General features: G+C 44.4%; 1 long non-coding RNA gene across 3 annotated transcripts in view; it reads left to right on the forward strand.

Moving 5' to 3' along the window:
• The window catches only part of LOC138759458 (uncharacterized), a 36,446-nt gene that overhangs the window by 8,734 nt on the left and 14,676 nt on the right, over positions 1 to 13,036 (forward strand). For all 3 annotated transcript variants that reach the window (XR_011354844.1, XR_011354842.1, XR_011354843.1), the window contains exons 2-4: positions 2,915 to 3,030; positions 3,836 to 3,972; positions 5,014 to 5,172. This is a non-coding gene — a long non-coding RNA (uncharacterized lncRNA). The remainder of the gene's footprint in view (positions 1 to 2,914; positions 3,031 to 3,835; positions 3,973 to 5,013; positions 5,173 to 13,036) is intronic.

The following is a 13,036-nucleotide window of genomic DNA, read 5'->3' on the forward strand; positions in this document are numbered from 1 at the left end:
GAAGAGATGAGTGTTCTCCTCTGGACCGGTCCAGGGAAGCAGCTGTAATGCCCACTCCCACCAAGAGGAATCTGATCCCACATCAGCAATGGAGATGCTTCCAAATCTCAACTGCGGCAACAACATGGCAGGTTTCCACAGCTCCATCTCACAGCAGATTAAGCACCTAATGTGCACCTTAGAGCAGTGGTTCTTAACCTTTTTTCCCCCACTCATAAACCATCTTAAGTAATCCTTAACTGACCACAGAGCACTGACGGTACAGGATAGCATTTGGCTGGGTTGTAGGATCTGATGAAATGTTGGGGGCTGGGTTGGTTGAATTTCTCCCAGCTTGCTAATATATCCAGGTCAGGAAGATTTGCTCAGGGTTTTGACCTGAATCCTTTATCCAGGGTGAGGTACATGTTCCATGGCAAGCTGTGAGCACCTCAACCAGGGTTGGGTCTGGAAACTAATCGTCTCCCTCTGCTTTAAATGATACTACGGATCTGAGACTGAATGGTTTTCTTTTTTTGTAAATAATTTATTGTGAATAAAGTCTTTTTGGAAAAAACAGAGGGAGCAGGAAGGGAGGGAGGCAGTGGGAGCACCAGCATCTGCTCAGTAACTCGCATTGTCCTCTGTATATTAATAAAGTGGGAGGACTCTCATAAACACAAGGCATTTGGAACTGGTCACAGAAGAGCCCATTACAGCAGGCGAGCAAGGAGTTAGATTTAACGGTGAGGGGTAAAAGGAGGAAGTCCCAGAACTGTCCCTCAGCTCGACAAGCCCCATTCCAGTATCCTGTTCATGGAATGAAATGCTCACAGCCAAGGCCATTGGGTGCAGCATGTCATTTGTGCCCATTAACTCTTGCTGACCTCTCTGGGCTGGCTGCTAAAGGTGAACAGAGGGAAGTGAGAATGATCAAGTGACCAGAATAGGAGGTGGACAGAGTTACCCCTCAGGTTTCTGTTAAATACATTTACCTTGAACCTATATCCTCCGGTTATTAATTCCCATACTCTGGACAATAGACTCTCTGTGTTCCCCTGATTTATTCCACTCATGATTTTGTACAGCTCTGAATGATTCCCCTCATCCTCCTGTGCTCTAAGGAATAAATCCCCAGCCTGCTCAACCTCTCCCTATCACTCAGCTCCCCCCCCCACCCCAAATCCTTGTAACTCTTCTCTACACCCTCTCCAACTTGATGTCATCTTCCCAGATACACAGACTAAAGCTCTAAATCGGGCCGCACCATCTATACTTAGTGTTGTAAATGTTGAAGATTGATGTGCCAGAAGCCTTTTGACCACTTTTTCTATCTTGTTCCAGTAGTCCGAGATCCCTCTGCTCTATAACACTCCCAGATCCCTACCATTCACTGTGTAGGTTCCACTCACATTAGATCCCCAAAATGCAACCCCTCACATTTCTCTGTATTAGATCCCGTCGACATTCCTCTGCCCATCTGATCAAAATCCTGGTGCGATCTTTGGCCACCATCTTCACTATCTATTCTAAAGGTTGAGAAGTTAGCTCAGAGATTCTTGGGCTATTTAAAGAATAAGTGAGAGATTGGGAATTGAGGCATTGGGGCCCTGACACAATAGGTAAGGTGGGGTAAATCAGCTGTGAACACATTGAATAACAGGTCAGTATGGAAGCATCTGGTGGGCCACAGCTTCTGCTTTCTTCTCTGAGTGTGTGAGTTGGTATGTGTGTGTTTGTCAGTCCATGTGTCTGTGTAGCAGAGTGTGTGCGTGTGTCCCCAAGTACCTGAAAAGTGTTGACAATGTTGGAATGGAGCTACGTCATGGAAATGAGTGAAGTTTTAAACTTCCAATACTAACCAGCATTGTCTTGAGGCTGGATTGTACTATTTTGGGTTTTTTGGTTGTTTTTGCATTCCCCTCGCTTCTGTCACCCTCAATGTAAGACACCCTTGGTGCAAAACGCCCTCAGTGTAAGACATCTCTCCCATTTTAATTTTTGTTTCTAGTTTTCCTGGAAATGCTTGTTTTGTCTGCCCTGAAGCTCCGAATGGGGACATGTTCAATTTGTGTCCTAACCTGTCCTCATTATTCTGATATCCTGTGTTCATTACCTCTTTTGGTTGCCGGGTGAGTCTGACAGAAACTCCCCGTCGGTCAAGGGTTGTGTACCTTTGACTGCACTCTTTCATTTACATTTGCGTTGACCCAGCGCCTGCCTCAGGTGGCTCTGAGAGAGAGGCCTTAAAGCAGTATAATGCAGTGTTAACTGGATCCTCTAATATCTTTTAGTTGTGTTTAACACTTGCAATATCCACAAACTCTTGGCCACAAGGGTCATCTCAAGAAGCGAGAAAGGTACAAGTTTCAGAGGCAGGAGGAAGAGAGTCTCTTCAGAGACCTTGAATGTCCTTAGATTCGCTTCCAGCGTTCCCACAGCCTCTGCAGCCACACAAGACTCCAGTTCAAACCATCGGCAACCTGAGCTAAATCTCCAATATGATCTGGAAGCCTTGAAGCCCTGAGGTCTTTCTGGACATGAGCACACGTTAGGCCTTTTTATAGTGGGGGGAGGGGGGAAACAAACATGAAGGTGAATATTTTCCATCTTTGTATCACTTCATTTACCTTCATAAAAGCTCAGAAGGCGGATTCAGCAGGTGAACTCCCATCCGTGTAGTGGGGGGGGGGGGGGGTACACTTAGAGTCGCTCCACCCTCTCCATAAAGGTAAAGCCACTTAAGCGGCTGCAAAGAAATGGCCCGTGACCCAGGAGCATGACTTTTAAAGCACTCAGTGTGTTCAGATACTTTATTACTCACACCAATCACATCATTTCATATTAGTGAAGGCTAAAGTTTTTTGTTCTTTTGGGTGGAAAGGTATGTCTATATTAATTTTTCACTTGCCGCCACGTATGGATGACATCACAGCGACGGCAGCACTACTGCACCAATCACCCTGCCTCCATCAGCTCTGGAAGACAGCTCCCAACGCTGATCTATGAAGGCAACGCTGGATCAGCCTTATAGGCCTTCTCCATAAAAAGGTAAGTTCACCTTTTTTCTTCTCGTTGAGCCAGCTTTAATGCAGGGTTGCACAATAAAAAGGCCTACAGGCGCATGAGGTGTGACCGCCCCTACAGCGTCAGCCATTAGTTGTAGCTGTGTGGCCCCTCTACCAGTTCTTTCCTGCTTTTTTTCTTTTAGAGCCACCTGACAGAAGATGATGGTGGAGAGTTGTTACTCAGACTCCCTGTGGCGTCCTGCAGGAGTCGGTGCTGGGTCTACTGTTGTATGCTATCTGTAGTCACGTATTCCATTACAACGTAGTTAATTTGGTTAGTTAATTTGGTTAGTATGCTGGCAAATGACATCAAAATTAGTGATATAGTGGTCATGGTTACGACAGGGTCTGGATCAACTAGGAAGGTGGACCAAGGAATGGCAGGTGGAATACAACTCGGATAAGTGTGAGGTATTGCACTTTGGTACATAGCAGGGCCCTGGAGTGTTGTAGGGGAACAGCCACTTACACGTATATATTTGTGTAATTATCATATTTTTTGGACCAATTTTGACCTCGGTGTCATTCAAGGAGTTGGGAGCATGGATGGCTGGGACCGGGTGGTAAGTTCACGGTCAGGGTATCAGGAGCTCAAATGGATGGGTGGCTGTAATGTCAGGAGATCAGATGGTTGGGTGGTGGGAGCCAAAAAGGGAGGGGGGAGTTTGACTTTCACATGTTATCAATGATTAAACAAGTATATACGGTAGTTCCCTGAAAGTGGGTGAAGAAGACATCTCAATAAAGGGTCCCAACCAGAGATGTTGACTGACCATTTCTCTCCACAGATGCTGCCTGGCCCGCTGAGTCCCTCCAGAATCCCTTTGCCTACTCAATTCTGTGTGTGTTCGGCATACTTGGTTTCATTGTTCAGATCATTAAGGACAAGAATTGGATCATCATGTTACAGATGGACAAGATGTTGGTGAGGCCACTCTTGCCATGATGTGTGCAGTTCCAGCCTCTTGACAATAGGAAAGAAGTCATTAAGCTGCAAAGGGTTCATGAGGATGTTACTGGGACTGGACAGTTTGAGCTACAGGGAAAGACTGGATAGTTCAAGATTATTTTATTGTCATGTAATAAAACAGAAAATGGGATATTACACAATTCAGCCTACCATAAGGCAGACAAAGATTCACCTCAGCAAAAATTGCTAGCACCCCTTACAGCCAGAGAGAGAGAAGCAAAGTCACTGAAGGTCCATAGATTTGCTTCCAGTGGTCCTCCAACCTTTACATCCACGCAGACTTCAGTCTAATCATCACCAATCCAAACTCCAGATGCACATCATTGACATGATTAGAAAGCCTCGAGCACCCTTTCACATCCCAGTTCCGATACCTGGTACCCCTTCAGTCAGTCAGTGTTCTGCAGCCTGGTGTGGGTCCTTTGTCCACAGTCACCCACTGCCTACATGGGCCTAGGGCGATCAGGTGGATGAATTATCCAAGAGGAGGGGAGTCCAAAGCTATAGGGTGTAGATTTAAGGTGAAGGGTGAAAGATTTCTTTCTTTTTAAAATATTTTTATTAATTTTAATATAGGACATGTACAGATAATATAATTCAATAAAATGATTTGATAATTATATAGAATTAATAAAACATTCACTGTAACAAAAACATACATGAGTTATGAATCATATTTATAAACTCATATTCTGTACTATAATAGAAGAGAGAAAAAAAATAAAAAGAGGAAAAGAAAAGGGGATAAAAACCAAACCCCGGCCTAACAGAGTTGCCAGATAATTTATGATTAATATTAAAATAAAAATGAAGGTAAAGAAAAAAAACGAAAAGATACGAGTCAGGCAATTCTTCAGCTTCCTCTGGCAACTCGTTCCAGATACCCAGCGATGAAATTATAAAGTAAGAAAGTGAGTCATGAATGACTCCAAAAATGTCTGGAATCTTGTATTTGATTTATTAATTAAATAACGCATCTTTTCCATATTGAAACAGGGCACGATGTCGCGCAACAATTGATCACGAGTAGGTGGGACAACATCCTTCCATTTAAGCAAAATCGCACACCTTGTCAAAGGAGAGCCAAAAGCACGACTCTGAACAAAGACAGAGAAGAATCATTTTCTCCCATTGTGCCAAAAAGGGCCACCAAAGGTATTAAATCTATGTTAAACATTTTTGACAAAGTATGGAAAACCTCTCTCCAGTAATTTTTCTAGACGAGGACGTCCAGAATATTTGAATTAGTGACGCTTCTCTACTCTTACACCCGTCACAGCAAGAACTCATATTCAAATAGAAATAAGATGATTTAGCTTTAGACAGAGCACCCGTGTACCATTTTAAATTATAATGAGCACTGCCGAGCACATAATAAAGAGCTATTGACCAATTTACGAACTGTATCCTAATTCACATCCAATATGGTCAAATTTAAATCCTGTTCCCAAGCATTTTTAATTCTAACTAATGAAGTCTTATTTAAAATAGATACACAACAGTGGGTGAAAGATTTAAGAGAGACGTGTGGGAGAAGTTTTTCACATAGCGCTGGGTACCTGGAACGAGTTGCCAGAGGAAGTTGAAGTGGGGATGACTGTTATCCTTGAAAGACATTTAGCTGGCTTGAGTTTGAATCAAATTAGATAGAGTGTTAAAGAGATCAAGGTTGAATTTGACAAGTATAGAAGTACAATGAAAAGAAGGAACATTTATCACCAAGCAAGGGCAGCATGAGACCACTGTTGTGGGGACCATTTATGAATCAGATTGCTCCAGGGAAGAAAATGTCTTTAATCCTGTTGGTGGGTGATCTCACACTTGTTTCACACTGTGGTGGTACACCACCGGCCTTCTGCAGGGGTCAACCCCTGTACCTGCAGGAGTGTAAGGGGACAGGACAACACCTGGTCGGGTGTCAATCACCCTCTGGTGATAAGCCTGCGCTGGCCTCCCGAGGCCTCACTCAGAGTTGCTGTAGCCACAGCCAGCCTGGCTCTGTGGAAGTCTTTGTGGATTAAAGCCTGTTGTACAGTCTTTATCTTTGTGTGTGTCTGATTCAGGCTAACAGTGCACCACACACACTCACCAATGGGAGGAGGGAGAAGAGTGTGTGTGTGTGTGTGTGTCTGGGGTGTGATGGGTCCTTCACTGTGTCAGCTGCCTTCACTTGGCAGCGGGAGATGCAGATAGAGTCCATGGAGGGGAGGGAGATTTGCGTGGTGTTCTGAGCTGATTTACCACGTTCTACAGCTCCTTCCAACCTTAAGCAGACCAGCTCCTGTCCCACGCTATGTTGTAGTCAGCATGTCTGCTTTCAATAATGTGCCTGTAATGGTTGTTAAGGACGGTTAGATATGCTGAACGTCCTTTATCTTCAGAGAAAGTAGAGGTGTCTTCTTGACTGTTGCATCAATGTGCTTATCCCAGGTCAGGTCATTGAAGATGTTCATTCCTATGAACTTTAAGAAGTCTACTCTTTCCACTTCAGCAGCACTTTTGTAAACTTCTACTGGTTGGTTGCATCACTGCCTGGTATGTAGGCACCAACTCCCAGGACAAGAATAAATTCCAGAGGGTTGTTAACTTGGCCTGCGACATCAGAGGCACCAGATTTCACTCCATCGAGGACATCTCCATGAGGCGGTGTCTTAAAAAAGCAACCTCTATCCTCATGACCCCCACCACCCAGGCCATGCCCTCTTCACTCTGCTGCCATCAGGAAAAAGCTACAGGAGCCTAAAGATGAAAACTCAGCAGAACAAGGACAGCTTCTTCCCCGCTGCCATCAGATTTCTGAATAATCAATGAACCATAAACACTGCCTTACTATTCTTTCACTCTTACTTTTTATTTAGTAATGTCATAAGATGGTTCATAATATGATTGTTTGCACTGTAACGCTGCCGCAAAAGACCGAATTTCATGACGATAAATTCTGATTCTGATTAATGTGGACAGCAGTGTGGACTCTGCCCTTTCTCTGAAGTTAATGATAATCTCCTTCATCTTATTGACATTGAAAGGGAGATACTGGACTTTCAATTTCCTTCCGCTATTCTGAAACCAGAGCACCCAGGGGAGAACTTTCAAACTCCACACAGACAACTTTGTGGCTAGGATTTGAACATTTTCCAATCCTTCCTAGCTACAGTAAAGGTGCCAGAGAACTGGAGATTTGCTTATCTTATATCACTGTTTAAAAATGGGGGAAGGGAAAAGGCAAGTAATTTCCAGCTGGCCAGTTTAAGACTGGTGAATCTTTGCATAGAAAGGCATGGACTAATCAGAAATAGAGCATGATTTGTAAGGATGGTCAAGTCTGACCCACATGACAGAATCTTGCATTGGATGCAGTCTACAAAGAGTTTAGCAAAGGCCCATATTGGGCTCCTCTCCCACCACATCAGTCGCGATATATTCCTCTAGTCAGGAGGCCATTGCAACATTGATGATTTGATGCCAATGCTCTCCCAGATTTCCTCCAGGGCCCAAAACAGAAACTCATCCTGGATTCCTTGGACACATGGACTCAGTGACACGACTCCTTGAGCAGCCAATCTGGATATGGTTCAATCAGGCAGATGCCCAGTTTGAGCCCCACTGTCCTCGATGAGCTGACAACATTCTGTTCTAGGATGAGGAGGGGTGAACAGAAGGAAGAAAAGCAAGAAGGGCCATTCAGCTCTTACTTTCAGGAGATGACAGCTGAAATTTTACCTCAAGGGCCACTCTCCTGTCATCAAGAATGCAGCATGGAAACCAGCCTTTTGGCCCATCCAGTCCATGCCTGCTACCAAGCATTGAATTTCCCCAATACCATTTTATGCTCTCAATAATTCTATCAGATTACCCTTATCAGCTTCACTCCAGGGCAATTAACAGCAGCTTGCACATCTTCAGAATATAGAATGAAACCAGAGCACCTGGGAGAATAGCTAAACTCCACACACAAACAGTGCCTGAGGTCAGGAATGAACCCAGGACCCTGGAGCTGTGAGGGAAACTCACATTAGCTGAACCATTGGATGGCCTCCTGATTCCTGGGGTGGGCCTCCCCGTAAGACAGACTGTGTGAACAAGAACCGTGCTCTTCGTACTACACACCACTCTCCACCCCTCAGTAGTGCCACTGGTACAGGATTAACTGGCCTGCTCTGGGAACCAGCGTGGGTTGGAGCTCACACTCTACAAACCACTGATTCTGCAGCAGAATGGCTGGCAGCCACACACGGCTAGATCAAATCCGCATTCCCGGCATAGCTAATGCACATCAACAACATGTGGTGTTCAATGTGGAAGGTCATGAGGTGCACTCAGTAACGTGATCGCAGGCGAGCATAACTCAGGGAACGCTGCTGGAGCCCAGAGATCCCTGCTCAAGGAAACAGTATTTCACATTGCTCACTGGCCATTCCTTCCCTCCCGGGACACCCTCCTCTCCCCTCCCTCCCTCCCTGGGACAAACCCTCCCTGGGGAAACCTGACCCCTCTCCTCCCTGGGACACCTCACTGTCCTCTCCCCAGCAACCCCCCTCCCTGGGACACCCACTCCCACTCCTCCCCTTTCTGGGATACCCTCCCCACCCCTTTCTGCAACACCCCACTCCCCCCCCCTCATGGAACACTCCCACTCCTTTGGACACACACCCCTCCCTGGGACACTCTTTCTCCTCCCAAGGACCCCAACCTCAGGATACCCCATAGTTCTTTCCCCAGCACCTCCACCCTACTCTCCCCTCTCTGTGACACCACACTGTCCCAGGGACTCAGCGTGTCCACAGAATAGTTAGTGTGGAGGAATAGACCAGCAGTGACGTGCTGGGGCAGAAAAAGGAAAAAATATCTGCAGCACAAAGGAAATCTTGTAGTAAAACTAAACACATCAAAGGTATGTGTTTGTATGTATGCAGCATTCGCAATAAGATGAGCTGAGAGCACAGATGGCAACATATGAGCGTGATCTCATTGCTATACTGAGCTGTGGACGCAGGTTAGCCAGGGCTAGATACTTGGTATTCCAGATTATGTGATGTTTCGTCAGAACAGGCCAAAGGGGAGAGATGAGGCAGTGTGGTTAATCAGGGAAGGAACCAGGGCAGTGCTGCAGATGGCTGAACTCATGAAAAAGACATGGGAGAGAGCGGTTGATTGGATTCCAAAATGATACCTCTCCATAAGGCTGTGGAATATTTGGGGTAGGTATGAAGGGATTGTCAGTGATTTTAATCTGCATATTGAATAGACAAAACAAACCAGAAAGAGTGTTGTGAAAGAGTAATTTGTGAAGTGTACCAGGATTGCTCCTTAGGCACTGAATGTAACCAGCAACGAACGGTTTTAGACTTGTTCACGAGTAATGAAGAAGGATAAATAAGAGATTTTGTGGTTAAAGTTTTCCTGTGGTTGTCAACCTTTTTCTTTCCTCACTCACATACCATTTTAAGTAATCCATTACTAACCACAGAACCCCTATGGCATAGGATGCTATAAGTGCACTCTGGTTAGTAAGGGATTACTTAACTATAGAGCATTATGGCACAGAACCAGGACCCTTCGGCCCTTCTAGTCTGTGCCAAATCATTTTTCTGCCAGGTTCCACTGTCCTGCACCCAGTCCATTGCCCTGCATACCTCTCCCATTCATTTACCTGTCCAAATTTTTCTTAAATGTTAAAATTGAGCCTGCATTCACCATTTCAGCTGGCAGCTCGTTCCACACTCCCACTACTCTCTGTATAAAGTTGTTCCCCTTAAACTTTTCCCCTTTCACCCTTAACTTACATCCTCTGGTTTGTATCTCACCTCCACTCAATGAAAAAATCCTACCTACATATACTCTTGTCTATCCCCCACATAATTTTAAATACCTTTATCAAATATCCCCTCATTCTTCTACACTCCAGGGAGTAAAGTCATAATTTGTTTAACCTTTCCCTATAACTCAGTTCCTGAAGTCCGGGCAACATTCTAGTAAATCCTCTCTGCATTCTTTCCATCTGATTGATATCTTTCCTGTATAAGGTGACCAAAACTGCACACAATACTCCAAATTTGGCCTCACCAAAATGGTATGTGCATGGATGGTGGAGGAGGAGTTCAGTACCACTGCCCTAGGACTAAGGACCACAATAAGACAGAGAGGGTGAAAATCTCCATCTTAAATCAGGGAAGTTATAGTGGTGTAAGGTGGAGTAGTCTCAGAGTCAGTTCAATAGTAGCAAATGTTCAAATAGTCCTAGAGAGATACCATGAGAGTGAGACACAATCTGCAGTCAACAAAGGATGAGGTTACATTGGAAAGTAGGCAAAGTGACAAAGTCTGGTGGCAGGTCATATTTCAGATTTATTGTCAGTACATACATGACATCACATACAAACCTGAGATTCTTTTTTTCCTGCGGGTGAGGCAGAATTATCACTTATTGGTAGTACAAAGAAAAACTGACTCAACGTACACGTGTAAACATGTAAATAAATTTAAACAAACTGTGCAATACAGAGAGAAAAAAAAAATCAATAAAGTACAAAGTGAGTCCCTGATTGAGTTTGTTGTTGAGGAGACTGATGGTGGAGGGGGAGCAGCTGTTCCTGAACCTGCTGGTGTGAGTCTTGTGGCCCCTATACCTCTTTTCTGATGTTAGTTAATGTGTGCTGGTTGGGGTGGATCCTTGATGATTGTTGCTGCTCTCCGATGGTAGCGTTCCCTGTAAATGTTCTGTTTTGGAGGGTTTTTTGCTCAGGGACATCAATACCAGACTGTGATGCAGCCGGTCAGCATACTTTCCACCACATATCTATAGAAATTTGCCAGGAATTCCAATGTCATGCCAAATCTGCACAAACTCCTAAGAAAGTAGAGGCGCTGACATGCTTTCTCCACTATGCCATTAATGTGTTGAGTCCAGGAAAGATCCTCCGAGATAGTGACTCCCAAGGGCAAGGGATGTTTATAGAATTCAGCAAATCAATATGAAGGGAGAACTTCGTTTTGAGAGAAAAAAATGGATATATAAATGAGGAGAAGGCAGTTAAGGTAAGAGAACAGCTGGTGAATTAATAACAGGCAAAAAGAAATGGCAGGCATGTGCTATCAATCCTCACCATGGAGGACACTGCATATATCCATACGATAGGTTTCTTTCAAATAACATGGAGAGGAGGTTTGACAAATGGAAATCCCTCTGCAAAGGGAGTCATCACTGGAACCCCATTGGAGATGGAGCCATAATCATGGCCCAACTAATCATACTCCCCATAACTTGCAACTATAATTTCCTTGAGCTAAGTAAAAACAGAGAAATGCTGGAGGAGCTCACCAGGTCTTGCAATGTACATAGGAGGTAGATATTCTGTATATCCAACTTTTTGGGCCTGAGCCCTTTTTCAAGGTACCTTGATGAAGGGCTTGGGCCTGAAATATTGATTATTATCTTGACCTGCTGAGCTCCTCCAGCATTTCTGTTTCTACTACAATCAGTGTGTGCAGACTTTTGTGTTTCACTCTTTCCCCAAGTCAACCTTAATTTCTGTCGTTCCATTTAATTTTGAGGTTCTGCAAATTACCCATTGGTCAGTGCCAGAATATTTTGGGGAAAAGTCCAAGTTGGGCTCTGTTGGGTGAGACACAGGTAAAAATCCAGGGTTTGCTAATCACGGACAGCGAGGAATAGAGATGTCTTCAGATGGAGCATGCACTCTCTCCCCTTACCTCAGCACACTCTCCATCAAACCTGACTTGATGCTGGTCCCCATTTGCTTTACTCAAGCCCAAGCCACAACAGTATAAGCACCATGCTACCAGTTACATGCTGCCAGTGTTTGAAACAGTTGGCTTTGCTTCCCAAAGTAAATTCATCACAGTCTGAGCTCAGCAGAGTGTTAATCATGCTCCCAGCTGTATTTGCCCAATAATAATCCCAGAGTTATGATAAATGCTGTGGTTCATCAATTCAAACCAATCATCTATGCAGAATGTCCATACAAACCAACACCGCCCCTCAGTGAAAACAACCTCCTTCTTTCTGCTGGCCGTGGAGGATGTTTTCTGTGCTCTAACTGTGAGGGATGGAAGATAATTGTTGTTCCAGCTGTTCCTTTGCTCAAGAAATCAGCAATTTCCCAGCTGTGATGTTAAGTAAAAGGCCTCTGCTGGATTGGGATCCTCCTAACATCCCCAACAACCCCCACTCCACAATACTTTCTTAGAACTATAGAACATTATAGCATTGAAAACAGCCCCTTCGGTCCTTTTAGTCTGTGCCAATCTTTTCTGTCTAGTGCCAATCTTTTCTGTTTAGTGCCACTGTCCTGCATCCAATCCATTGCACTCCCATCCAGGGACCTGACCAAATTTTTCTTAAATGTTAAAATTGAGCCCAACTTCGCCACTTCATCTGGCAGCTCATTCCACATTCCCACCATTCTGTGTGAAGAAGTTATAACCATATAACAATTACAGCACGGAAATAGTTCCCCCTATTGTTCGTCCTAAACCTTTCCCCTTTCACCCTCAACCCATGCCCTCTGGTTTGTATTTCACCTAACTTCAATGGAAAAGCCTGCATGCATTTACCCTGTCTATACACCTCATCATTTTGTATACCTCCATCAAATCATCCCTCATTCTTCAACTCTCCAGGAAATAAAGTCCTAATCTGTTTAACCTTTTCCTGTAACTCAGTTCCTAAAAGCCCATCAACACCCTAATGAATATTCTCTGCACTCTTTCAATCTTATTGATACCTTTCCAGCACTCCAAATTTGGCCTCACCAATTCTTATACAACTTTACCATAACATCCCATCTCCTATATGCAATACTTTGACTTATGCCTAAAGCTCTCTTTACAACCCTATCTGCATGTGACCACACTTTCAGTTAATTATGTATCTGTATTCCCAGATCCCTCTGTTCTACCGCATTCCTTGGTGCCCTACCATTTACCGTGTATGTCCTACCTTAGTTTGTCCTTCCAAAATTCACTTTAAATTCCCCCCACTAATTCTGTCTCCTGAACT

The sequence above is a fragment of the Narcine bancroftii genome, chromosome 3 (genome assembly GCF_036971445.1).
Source record: "Narcine bancroftii isolate sNarBan1 chromosome 3, sNarBan1.hap1, whole genome shotgun sequence".
NCBI classification, from domain to species: Eukaryota; Metazoa; Chordata; class Chondrichthyes; order Torpediniformes; family Narcinidae; genus Narcine; species Narcine bancroftii.